Source organism: Mauremys reevesii, linkage group 5 (assembly GCF_016161935.1).
Source record: "Mauremys reevesii isolate NIE-2019 linkage group 5, ASM1616193v1, whole genome shotgun sequence".
Lineage (NCBI taxonomy): Eukaryota > Metazoa > Chordata > Testudines > Geoemydidae > Mauremys > Mauremys reevesii.
The window spans coordinates 5,240,760-5,253,222 of NC_052627.1; positions in this window are offsets into that span (position 1 = coordinate 5,240,760).

The window sequence follows — 12,463 nt, forward strand, 5'->3', positions numbered from 1 at the left end:
AGCTGCATTAAACTTTTTGCAAGTTCTTTGTGGAACTTGGAGGGGCTATGGGCCAGATAGGTGAGGAGTTAGGGCCTTCCAGTGGGAGTTAGGCACTGAATCTGCTTAGGTGTTTTGAAAATCACACAGGCACTTAACTGCCTCTTTAGGTTCATGATTACTTTTGAATATCTTGCTTCATGTGCACCCCCCGCAAATAACAAACCATGGTTGAAGCAGGATCCAGGCCTGACCATGAGTAGGGTGGCAGCACTGCAGCAGGCTGGGTCAGGGCAGGAGCGAGGCAGAAGCAGGACTGGAGCGATGCTGTGAACAAGGCTGGACTGGAGCCCGGCTGGCACAGGAGCGATCGCAGATGTAGCCACAAGCATTGAGCCACCAGAGATTGTTGCTGTTGGGCCTAAGAGCAGGTTTGGTGACTTCCTTAGCCAGTCAGGTGGAGTCATCAATCAGGTGGCCCTGATGTGGCTCAGGCTTCCCTGAGACTGAGCAAGAACACCTGCAAGTCCTCATTCCTGACACCCCCCCACACACCATCCTGCACCTGGTCTTCAGCCTCTCATGCTTGCCCTCCCCGCCATAGCTGCAGATCCCCTCCACCCCAGCAGGTGTTCGAGCAGGGGTTGTTGGGAGAGAACTGGATTTGACATAACTCACAGCTGTTGTTCGATGTTGTTAGATGTTGGCTGCATGTGTGAGTTCTCTGTGTGCTGTCCCTGATCTGTGCAGATAGTTGGCACAGCAGACCTCGAGCGAACTGCCCAGTAACCACAAACTTGATTCATAGTGAAGGCACTTGGTCAGATTTATTGTCAACAAAGCACAGTCCTAATGTCCTGGGTCAATGGTTACAGTTATACTAACACGTGTTCCAGTTGCAATGGACTAGCTCAGTTAATGGCGGGACTTTCCATTATCCCCTAGGCCACCCAAAGACACTCCCTCTGAGACTTCATTTTATACCCAAATACAAACAAGATACGTATTGCCCTTCTGACATAGTTAGTTACTGCCCCATGACGTGAGTTGTTACCAACCATTACCTTGTACATGTTGGTTCGATCAAAACATCTCTATCCATCGCACTGTCATCCTGACCTTATCCATTGTTATCTTTTGAAGGGGGGTGTTTGTAGCATACTTGGTATCGGGGTGTTCTGGTTCCATCCTTCTGGAATGTGTTTGCAGGAGTGTCCTGTGCCTCGCACTTCTTAGGAATGTGTGTTTTTGCAATACCAGCCCTGTTCTTGCCAGGTTCCGTGAGCTCATGTCTCTTGATAACTTTTGCTTTATATTAGCAGGGGTTGACCACTACTTTAGTTCAGGCCTAGGCCTCATACCAGGACTTTGATAATACGGGTTTATGTCTCAGGCTCTCTTCCTACTACAACAGCCATCTTGTGCACTTAACCCCCATGAGCTGGAAGTGAGGACACAACATACGAATAATTTGGCCTTGCTTAGGCAAACAGAACAAAAACAGCTGCAAGCTGTGGTTTTACTGACTGGGATAGACAAAGTGAAAGGACAGATTCATAAAGGGGGTGGGGGTAGTATGGAAAACTGACCTTGATTCTGGTTGTCTGTGTTTGTAAGTTTCTTGCTGAAGCTGCTTTACTGATAAGCAGAATAATAAATGATTATTGGCTGTTGCTAGGGAACTGTTAGTCTATTAGGGGCTATTATGAGTTATGTGCTTTGTCTGGAGAAACCTATAAAGAGTTTAATTAGAAAGTATGCTTTGGAGAAGTTTGGATTTCCTATGAGCAAGGAGTCACTGACATAAAAACTCCCCAGCAGCTAGGCGGAAGGCTGACCGCTGGACCCCTGGTGTTGTCATTCAACACCATCTCAGACTTTGGGTAACTAAATTTATTTGGGGTGTTCTAGACCAATTGCTGTTTTAGAACTGTGCTTTGTACTTAATAAAAACAAGGATTTGGGGGTGGAAGCACTTTTGTGTGTACCAATCATTTATCAAACAGAGGTGCTGTGATTTATTACCTGACATCGCCTGGAGAATGAAAAACTAGTTACCAAACTTTGGGTTCAGATAACCCCAGGTAGCAGGGTGAGGAGAAGCACTGATGCCACAAAGATGGGTGAACCAATTCACCATGCAACCGAGGACAGCACTACGCATGCCAGGCTCCTTCTCTGAAATACGTGGTGGCAGATCTCCACAAAAGGTTCCATCTGCCAAAGGAAAACCATCAGCCCATAATTAAGTTGACTGGGCAGACGGCACGTGGGAGCCTGCAGGGCATGAGGCTCATCCCATGCCGTTAATGGTGACAAAGCTACAGGACTGCAGTAATTCAGTGTAAACCAGGGTCACAGTTCGCGGAAACTGCACCTCTCGTAGTCCAGCAAGAGCACACATTCTAAACTTACGCCTCCTCAGCCATCACCACTCTTGGGCAGACACCCACACCTCTCTCCCTGCTGATGGGGCTTTTCCAGGCTCCACCAGGAGCGCCGCCAGCTTTTTTGCCATTCTACGTGGCAGAAGGTCCCACCCCTGAAATGCCGCCCCCGACAGAGGCAGTGGAAGGTCCCACCCCCGAAATACTGCCTACGACTGGGGCGGCCGAAGATCCAGCCGCCGCGGTCGCCGCCCCTCAAATGTTAGCGCCCTAGGCGACCGCCTAGGTCACCTAATGGGTTGCACCAGCCCTGGGCTGCACAGTTCCCTGCTTACACTGAGTTCCTCACCAAGTCAGACTGCCTAAACAGGCCAGCTGACTGGCTTTGCTTTCTCCTCAGAGGCTATAAACAATGCAATTACCCACACTTATAAGGTACCATACAGGTATTCCTAAGTGTGGCAGGGTGGATTAGGTCTGGAGGCCCCCTGCTGGAGGACTCATGGCCCTGCATCACCGTGCCCTAAAATAGAGCAGAGAGAAGTCCTCCAGGCAGCCTAGAGTGACTGCAGAGGAGCAGCCAATCAAAGAGGCTGATGGAGCAACCAATAAGGGGCCAGAAGGGCTAGATAAAAGGCAAGCAGCAGAGCAGAGCTTTCAATTGCTGTGTGGAGCTCAGTGAGGGAGGATTGGGTGCCTGGCTGGCTAGATAAACAGCAGGACCACGGACAGCTCACTGCAGAGAGCTCACCAGACAGAACCAAGCCTGGGGAAGGCTCCCAAAGAATGGGTGCCTGGCTGGCCGGATAGAGTAGCAGCAGGACTATTGAAAGGTCAGTGTGGGCAGTGAACCTGGGAGACTGTGGACAAAACCTGCCAAGACCAGGCGAGGGTACCGAGATGAGCCCTGTTGATCTGGTTGCAGACTGAGCCCAGGGAGGGCTGCTGAAAGGACACCAGCTGAGGGTGTCTGAAGAAGGCAGTGCCACGGGGAAGAAGCCTCAGAGCTATGGCCCCATACCAGGGCTGTGATAAGAACTCGCAACTGTATACCCCGGAAGGGGAGACAGCATGTGTGGCTTGGCTGGAGGGCTGAGTCGCTGAAGACCTGCTGAGAGAACCATCGGCTGGGAGGCATTTACGAGAGTCGACTGCCACCTCATTGAAAGACCTAAACCAAAAGCAGGCTCACGCCCAGCCAACCAAAGGGGCCACCCACAATAGGTGCATGCCACCCCATGAAAAGACTCATTGCAGGCATATCAGCCAGAGAAAGGGGGCGCTCATGAGAGGTGGGTTATACTAAGCAAGCACATTTATTCTTAAGGTAAAAGTATTGCAGAGAAAACATATTAAAAGAACAAAAGAACCGCCCCCACACACACACACACAAGCTAACAAGTTCACCAGAGATCATCCCCAACTCCAAGAATGGCTCTAGTAGGTGATCAGTCCTTCAAACTCCATCAAGGGCTTTTCCTGTGGTTACAAGTCCATAACAGCTCTTGATCAGAACAAGCACTCCCAAAATCTGTAAGTCACTCTCTTATTCAATTTGTCTCTTTGATCTTGGGACCCTGGGAACAGATAAGCAGCAGGCAATTGCCCTCCCCTTGGGGTATAACTTCAAAGAACGAGGTTATTGCAAAACCATAGATGGGGGTACAGTGTGGAAATTTCCATTCACCTCTCTCTACATATTTCCCAGAAAATCTACTTCACATGTATATTCCGGAAAGATCTCTGTCTGCCACATGGTCCAATGTAGTTCTTTGATTGTCCAGGCCCACAATAATACATAACCTTTGCATTTAATACAATGGACTCCAAAAATACACCCAAAAATATCCAATTGAGGTTGATCAAGCATGTTGCAGGAAATTACTGTACCTGTCACAACTAGTATTGTGAACAGAGACCCCAGCTATATTATTACTTACATCACAGCAGCACCTAGCAGCCGAAGCTGACATCAGGACTCCACTTTGCAGGGCCTTGCACAAATGTAGTGAGAGACTATCCTGGTCCTGCAGAGCTAACAATCTAAACAGACAGACAGACAAAGGGGAAGATGCATCTCCAAGGTCATTATCAGAGCCAGGAGTAAAACCAATCTCTCTTAAATCCCCCTGCAGAACAACTGGCCCCACTGCTTCTTGGAAATGGCTACAGAGCTCTCAGTTAGAGGTAGGGTTATGGACAGAGTTGTCCAAAACTGCTGAGATTTTTTTCATACAATTTTGCAGTTTCATTTTGGGCAATTTCCCAGCCATGGTATTTTTACGCAGAGATCAGCATTGCACAGCAACAGCAAAAGGCCGACTTTAGATAAAGTACATACTCATTTGCAACCACAGAAGGGGCAGCTTAAGTTGATTCCAGACTGGCATCTCAAGTGAATTCAACGCAATGGTGACTGCCCCAGAGCCGCTCACACCCACATGAGTGGCAGTGCTCCAGAAAACACACGAGATTCAAGCAGAAGCAGGAGCAGCAGCATAGGTGGTCCGGCCTCCCAGCCTGGTTCTCCACCAGGATTCCATCTCACTGCTGTAACTGTGTAGCAAGACATTAGCTACACACTCCATCAGATATTGCACAGAACATAGGCTTCAAATACACATTAGTGGGCAAATATCCCTCAGTGTCTGTATAGCCTCATGTATTAGTGTTGGTCTTGATTTTTCCATGCTGTCTTCTTCATCACAAACTGTAATAATCTCCTCCCCCCCACCCCAAGTACTATGGGAGGATTTTTTTTTAAATAGCCAGACCACATGCAAGAACTCCTTGTAAACCATCCTCATTCTTTCAAAGTTACACTATGAGAATGCAGGAACGCATCCTCATACTGGCCAAACTACATCTAAATGAGGCAGGAGCCCCAAGCCACAAATGGATTTTTAAGCCTCACCCATTTGGTGAGGAGGTTGAAATCAGAGGGGTTGTTCAGCCATATGGAAAGACAGGCACTGTTGCAAAGTTCATACCAGGATGCAAATGGTTGAAACTGACTGCTTCTTCTCTATGGCTGCTGCCTGCAGAGTTCCAGTGAAGTTCTAGCAGAACTTAAAGCTACTTCCACCACAGCAGGAATCCTCAGGAAAGGCTACTGCACTTAAGTGCAGGGGCGGCTCCAGGCACTAGCGCTCCAAGCGCCTGCCTGGGGCAGCAAGCCGCAGGGGGCGCTCTGCTGGTCGCCCTAGGGTGGCAGGCAGGGTGCCTTCGGCGGCTTGCCTGTCGAGGGTCCGCTGGTCCCGCGGTTTCGGCGGACCTCCTGCAGGCATGCCTGAGTGAGGTCCGCCGAAGCCGCGGGACCAGCCGACCCTCCGTCCTTGGGGCGGCAAAATGTCTAGAGCCGCCCCTGCTTAAGTGTCTACATCTCCCCTGAGCCTCACTTGCACCCTCACTGCTCCAGTGCCAGTGAATCTGGCCCATCATATGTAAGTCCTCAAATACCCTAAAAGAATCCACTGAGAGAACTGGGAGTCAGTAATGTTTGAGGGGTTTGGAGGAAGCACCAAGAGGAATGGAGAGAAGCCACGTCAGAGTCGTGGAAGACAATTAACAATGAAGTAGTGTATCTAAGATCAGCCCATTGGAAATTCTGTTGGAGCAGCATCATGGGGAACATAGAAGTCCTGCCCATTCATTGGACAGTCTCAGACTGCAGCATTCCACAGCCTCCAGTTTTCTTAGCTCAGCCTAGAAACTAGGGCTCCAGTCTGTGTTTCTAAGAGCCCAATCTGGAAGGTGCTGACTGCCCTCTATTCCCAGTTATGTCCAAGTGTCAGCACTGGGCAGCAGGCCAAATTCCAGCATTAGCTCCAGTCTCTGGCTAATCTTCATATCAAAAGGTTTCCCAAGCTGTCAAAATTATTAAAACCTCCAAAATGAAAGCAATCACCAACTAGAAGCTCAATTTAATTATCCAGGTTTTGGCCAAGAGCCTTTTGCACTGCTTTCCTGCTGTAGTTCACCCATCAAAGTGGCATTTCTCATTGCTATCAATTGGCCACAGAGGAGTTCTGCTTTGGGATCCTGATGCAGAGAAAGCCAATACACTGTTTTCCCCCAGACAAGCTAATATCGAACATTCCTACCGATTTTATCGGGACGATAAACACAAAGGGCCAAATCTCCGGGTGCAGCTGATCTGCACAGAGATAGAAGAGCCCAACGGCTGCTCTAATTGATATTATCAGCACTGCAGACAAGGATGGCAATAGTGCATCGCTGCCAGACCTTCTCTCTGCCAGCAATGCCACTTTTCCCCAGCAGCAAGGAGGGAGAATAATGTGAGAGACTCTCTGAAGGCTCTGGGATACCAGAGAAACATCCTTATGCTGGGTTGATCCTCCCTGGACCAGTCATGCCAGCTTTAGTGCAAAATTCCACTAATGATGCAGTGCAGAGCAGTCAAACCGCACTGTCTAATCTGGCCCAGAGTTTCACAGCTCTTAAGAATCTGTATTATCTTCTGCCTGTCCAAACCCCTCTGATAAAAATGGCATAACTGGGATTTCAGGTGAGCCTAGGACATTTAGGCCATATGGAAAGGCCCATTATTGTGTTGTTCCATTCCAGCTAAAAGGACACTATATAATCTGTGCAATTTTATGTAGGCAATAACCTGAGAGATCTTGTGTTAAAAGTTCTCCTCCAGTTTTCTATCACAGTACATCCAAAGTTACCAGGCTATCAACTAATTTTGACACCATACTAATTAAAGAACTTGAACTTTAATTTCCTCTATAATTTATCTGGGCCCAAGATGGTTCAAAATGATTGAAAGATATTCAGAGAATGTACTGAAACAGTCAGTGAAAAGATCATACAGCTTATACTTGGTACACAGGTGAAAATGTTTAAAATGCTCAAAAAAACCGCTTGTATTTTTTTTTTGAATTATGCATGAAATTGTTTATAAAGCTCAGAAGTCTGGTCTGTCGATTGCATATAATACACCAAAATTTTCCTCATTGATCATGCAAACAGATAATGTGCAATAATCAGCCATCTCTCTATTTAGGTACGATTACTGGGGCAAAACATTACCCTATCCCCTAATTTATCTATCATCAACAATACTCATGGTTCAGTATATCTATCAATGTGTTCCATTTTAACTCCAGGCAAAGTATTTGGATGTAAAAATGCATGATATTTTAAATTAAGTTTGTCCTAAATATTCATAAAAACCATGTGTTTTCATGGAAAACAGCATATTTTCCTTAGTGGCAGCATTGTAGAAAATTAGCACAATGTCTTTATATTTCACAGGGAGGTTTTAATGTCTCAAATGATGAGAAATTTAATTTCAAATAAAAGAATGACCGTGCAGGAACAAAATAAAGGGTGCTTGTACCTAGCACCGCCACACTTTCCTAGCAACAACAATTAATATTTATGTAATACTGCAAGCATAGCAATGAACATTGTCTACCACAGGGGTCAGCAACCTTTCAGAAGTGGTGTGCCGAGTCTTCATTTATACACTCTGATTTAAGGTTTTGCGTGCCAGTAATACATTTTAATGTTTTTAGAAGGTCTCTTTCTCTAAGTCTATAATATATAACTAAACTATTGTTGTATGTAAAGTAAACAAGGCTTTTAAAATGTTTAAGAAGCTTCATTTAAAATTAAATTAAAATGCAGAGCCCCCTGGACCGGTGGCCAGGACCCGGGCAGTGTGAGTGCCACTGAAAATCAGCCTGCGTGCCACTTTCGGCACACGTGCCATAGGTTGCCTACCCCTGGTCTACCATATAGGTGTTCAGGAAATGATTTCATTATTGTCTCCTAGACTTTTTTTTTTTTTTTAATATAAACTTTTCAGCATCCCGTGCACAAGTATTGGAAAGTTGACGTATTGAGCCAGTCACTTGCACCACATAAAAAGAGACAATATATAGCTTGGAGGCTTTGGATTTGGCCAGTTAACATGTGTATTCCTGCAAAACCAATATGGCCATGCACAAGGATGGTGACGATGATCAGGAAATCCCTTGTCAATCATCTAAGATTCAGCTTTATAACTGGTTTGCATTGTCATATGCATCTAACCTCAATCAAGAAGGAGTCCACTCAACCATTTATACATCTCAGATGGGGTAAATACCATGAATGTGCTCAAGCATGGTTGGACTTGTATGGTGATAAACGATCCACTGCTGAATCATGTCAATGGCACCTGTCAAAAGAATCTGATGACATCCCCAGTGACTCTGGGTTCCAGGTCACCTACTTTAGACATTTTCTAGACAAAGAGTGCATAGATTGCAAGAAGACACTTTGCTCAGTCATTAATATTACAGGGGAAACAAGATCATGTATAATCTACCACTTCTAGTACCAGTCCCATACCTTTACCCAGCTCAAGAAAGAGATTTCAGTTAAGATCTGGCCTCTGTGTCCCTGTATCTGGACTAATCCTTCCTGCCATGTGCAGCATATGCAAGAAAAAGGAGCAGTATATCACCATGGCCCATAAACACAAGAAAGATCAAATAGTCCAAGCAGAAAACATAGATGCAAGACAGTTAAAAAGAATTGAGAAAGGATCAGAGCATTGTCAATCATATACAAGGACAAGATTATGTGTCAGTTGAAGTCCGGTACCATGAAACTTGTTAGAGAAACTATGCAAGATTTTTGACAAAGTCAACAGATAAGTATAAGCCTACTTGTGCTGAACAGATGTACAACAATGCCTGCATATTTTTCTGTGCCACTATCATCCACTCGAGTCTCATCGTGCACCAGGTCATATTGCAGAGGACAAAAAAAAAAACGTACCCAGATTTTAATCAAACTTGTAAAAAAGCATGAAGGTCTTGATACTTCAAATTATAGGAAGTGATTCATTGTAAAGGCAGAGACTTCCATAACCATTCAGGCACAATCATGGTAGAGACAAATGGAAATTTAAACATGGCAGCATTTTTCTAATCTTTATGTTTGTAGTAAATCTTGAATAGTAAAATATAAATTTATAACATCGTAGCAAGACTCGTACATTACAACTACAATCAATGTCCTTGTGGAAAACCCTGGGGTATTTTTTTAGAAGCCATGCATGTTTTTGTATTAAAGAGTTGACAGACTGAAATATCGTCTGAAATGTGACTTCCTTCAGCTTACCTTTCATACACCATATCGCAAGAATGTTAGTGAGATGGGGTATGCTGACACACTGTCAACAAGTATGCTTATTAATAGATTTCCTTATCAATCAATCAATCAGAGGCAGCTACAGATATGGACACAACTGAGTGACGAGGAGTGAATTCATTCTCAACCACAGGCTTGATAATCAACCAGCCCATTGATCATCAAGAATAAATACACCGGCTCCTGAAGTGCAGTCAGCTAGGACTCCACACAATGCTGCACTAATCCCCTGGGGACAGCTACCAATCCTGGAATGAGCTGTCCCTAACCACCAACATCAATCGGTTTCACCGGTGACGATGCAAAGTCTGTAAAAGCAGCAAAGAGTCTTGTGGCACCTTATAGACTAACAGACGTTTTGTAGCATGAGCTTTCGTGGGTGAATACCCACTTCGTCAGATGCAAGTAGTGGAAATTTCCAGGGGCAGGTATATATAAGCAAGCAAGAAGCAAGCTAGAGATAACAAGGTTAGTTCAATCAGGGAGGATGAGGCCCTGTTCTAGCAGTTGAGGTGTGAAAACCAAGAGAGGAGAAACTGGTTCTGTAGTTGGCAAGCCATTCACAGTCTTTGTTTAATCCTGAGCTGATGGTGTCAAATTTGCAGATGAAATGGAGCTCAGCAGTTTCTCTTTGAAGTCTGGTCCTAAAGTTTTTTTGCTGCAGGATGGCCACCTTAAGATCTGCTATTGTGTGGCCAGGGAGGTTGAAGTGTTCTCCTACAGGTTTTTGTATATTGCCATTCCTAATATCTGATTTGTGTCCATTTATCCTTTTCCTTAGAGACTGTCCAGTTTGGCCAATGTACATAGCAGAGGGGCATTGCTGGCATATATTACATTGGTGGACATGCAGGTGAATGAACTGGTGATGGTGTGGCTGATCTGGTTATGTCCTGTGATGGTGTTGCTGATGTAGATATGTGGGCAGAGTTGGCATCGAGGTTTGTTGCATGAATTGGTTCCTGAGTTAGAGTTACTATGGTGCAGTGTGCAGTTACTGGTGAGAATATGCTTCAGGTTGGCAGGTTGTCTGTGGGCGAGGACTGGCCTGCTACCCAAGGCCTGTGAAAGTGTGGGATCATTGTCCAGGATGGGTTGTAGATCGCTGATGATGCGTTGGAGGGGTTTTAGCTGCGGACTGTATGTGATGGCCAGTGGAGTCCTGTTGGTTTCTTTCTTGGGTTTGTCTTGCAGTTGGAGGCTTCTGGGTACACGTCTGGCTCTGTTGATCTGTTTCCTTATTTCCTCGTGTGGGTGTGTGCAAAGTCTGTCATGCCATTTGATCTTTACAATTTAATGGCCTGTATTACTGGTGCACCAGATGTATCGACACTGGCTGGCTATGTTGATCTTCCAGATGATGTGGACTTTAAACTCATATCACTTTGCCAAGACATTGTTGACCTTGCATCCAAGGGTTGAAAATAGACCCCTAAATCCCTTTGCCTTGGATTGACAATTAGACACTTGACAGGATCATCTCAAGTGGTTTCCATACTAAAACCGTAACATTGTGCATCTTAGAATGTAGTAATTAGCCATGACACTGGCCTGCTCAGCTACAATTCATTAAAGGGTCAGTTAAAGGTTCCACCAGGCTTTGGAAAGAAGGCTCCAAGCATTCTATCCTGGGACAATATTGATTTTGGAGAAAAAACCCTATCGGGGCATAGCACCATCCACCATACAAATGGAATAATGCTGCAGAGACACATCACTGAACCAGCCCCAACATCAGGCACAGAGCCACTCCCAAAAGGAGTGTGTTATCTTAAAACACCCCTCCCCACCCAGGGTTTACAATAAAGCAGAACCATCAGAACAAGAGGCAAATTCCACAGAAGCTGAGTCATGATGCACATGCCCCATGAGAGGCTGACAGATACAGATCAAACCTGGAATCATCCCTGAGAACTGAATTAGCATACATTTTTATGAAGGCTCTCAATGCTGACTCACCTACATTTCATGGCTGGACAGGTTTCCATACTGCTTGTCAACATGACTGTACTCTCTAGATGGTAGCTATCCATTATCTTCCAGTCTTCGAGGCATCACCAACAGAGAGGTCTACTGTGTACACTATTCTGAAATGAAGTATTTATATAGCTGATCAGCTTGAAATTAAGCATGTAGTCTTGATCTTTGACCAAGCAATATATGCTAAAGCACAATAAATCTGATGGAAAGACTATGACCACACAAGATGTTTGAGAGTGTGCAGCATGGCTAATTCCATGCTTGCATGCCATTTCTAGGTGTCCTTGGCAAAAGATTTGTGAATGTGGGACTTCATGACATCTTGACATAATTAGAAGTTGTCGCCACAGGATCAAATCAATCAATGGTGTTCTGAGTGGCCACCACTATAATCACAGTATGATAGACACAAACTTCTGTATGAAAGCATGCTGTGTCTGAGATTTCAGACTTTCCTTAAATCATCACCACTGGACAAAGCGGACAAGAACCTACAGGTCATCAAAAAACAAAGTGAAGCTAGTATTCCTCATTGAATCACTGGATATTCTGTGTAGAGCTCATGAATTCAGCAATGTGGTCATGAAATATGAAGAGAACCCCCAACATATGGCTTCTGGAACTCTTACATCAACATAGTGCAAATCTTGCTCCTCTTTGTGAGAACAACACCCAAATCTGACTGAGGAGTTGCAACTTTCAACTATTCACTTCCTGATGCTCAGGTTCTTCTCTTACAATCAGGTGAACCATGGCCAGTATCCTCCATCACACTGCCTAGAAATGGTGAAATTGCCCATCACATCTCCAGAATGTCACACAGAATGCAACACTCAAGGAAAGCAGACAGTCCAACGTCAAAGTGGATATGGATTCTCTTCAAATCACATGAACAAGGCTGCAAGAAAGATTGAACAAGGAAATTGAACAATCCTACAATAAAG